The following is a 1393-nucleotide window of genomic DNA, read 5'->3' on the forward strand; positions in this document are numbered from 1 at the left end:
TCCCTGCTTCTTTCATGCATTTGCAGAATTTGGGGTTACTGGAGATGCTTTCTGTCGAGTGAATATATATATATATATACACACACACACGCATGCGTATATACATATACATATATATATACACATGTATATATACACACATATATACACACGTTTGTATGTATATATACATGTGTGTATATATATGTATATTCACACACACGTGTATATATATATTATATATTTGATATTATATATATAATATGTGTGTGTGCGTGTGTGTGTATATATATATATATATTCACATGTGTGTGAATATATATATATTTACAGACAGACTCTTGCTCTGTCACCCGGGCTGGAATGCAGTGGTGCTATCTCGACTCACTACAGACTCCACCTCCCAGGTTTAAGTGATTCTTCTGCCTCAGCCTCTTGAGTAGCTGGGATTACAGGCGCCTGCCACCAAGCCCAGCTAATTTTTTGTACTTTTAGTAGAGATGCGGTTTTACCATCTTGGCCAGGCTGGTCTCGAACTTCTGAGCTCAGGTGATCCGCCCACCTCAGCCTCCCAAAGTGCTGGGATTACAGGCATTGAGCCATGGTGTCTGGCCATACCTATTTATTTTAATTAATTAATGTACATTTTATTTACTATTTACTTTTTTGTTTATTTACTATTTCCTTTTTAGGGGATTGTTTAAAAAAAAAAAGAAAGGCTTTTTTCTTAAACTAGAAAGAATTCTTTCTGTATGTCTTTCAGTGCATTCTGGCGAGGTGACTTTAGGCCATCAAGACTAGAGTGTTTGGGTCATGTCTGACCACAGAGCTTTCGGGATTTGACTTGTTTATTTGGAATATAGAGAAGACGTTGTAGAGGCCACTTAATTCTCAGGAGCTATTATATACCAGCCAAAACCCTTTTTTTTAAAAAATTGTATTTTTTTTTAAATGATTTCTTTTTAAAGGCTGTAAGTCATTAGAATATTCAAGAAGTCTTAGAAGTTTGCTGGTGGGTAAAAAGTCCTAAAGAGAACATTCTCATGGGCTATACACAGACCACAGTCTCAACCCCACAAATGGTAAACTGAGGTTGCAGTTAAGCTAGTCAAAGAGAGGACATATCTCTTATTCTACAAGATTGGGTTATTTTAAGCAATATTTTTTGTGTGTGATTACAAAAGACATGACTTCATGTTGTCAAATAATTTAAACAATACACAGGTAGACATTATAATGCAGGCATTTGGAGGACTAATTATAGCATCAGGATACCTGGGTTTCGATATCTACAACTTTCTTGTTCTGTGGCCCTGGGCACACAATTTCTCCAAGTTTCTTTCCTTACAGTAACATAAGAAAGGAAACAGAAATTAACTCATAAGATTGTGATCATTAAATGAGAGGACATATG

The 1393-nt window shown here is 35.8% G+C and overlaps 1 long non-coding RNA gene across 2 annotated transcripts in view; it reads right to left on the bottom strand.

Moving 5' to 3' along the window:
* Positions 1-1393, bottom strand: part of LOC108313475 — a 705356-nt gene that overhangs the window by 80570 nt on the left and 623393 nt on the right. The gene's annotated exons all lie outside the window — the stretch shown is intronic.

Source organism: Cebus imitator, unplaced genomic scaffold, assembly GCF_001604975.1.
Source record: "Cebus imitator isolate Cc_AM_T3 unplaced genomic scaffold, Cebus_imitator-1.0 Scaffold137, whole genome shotgun sequence".
NCBI lineage: Eukaryota > Metazoa > Chordata > Mammalia > Primates > Cebidae > Cebus > Cebus imitator.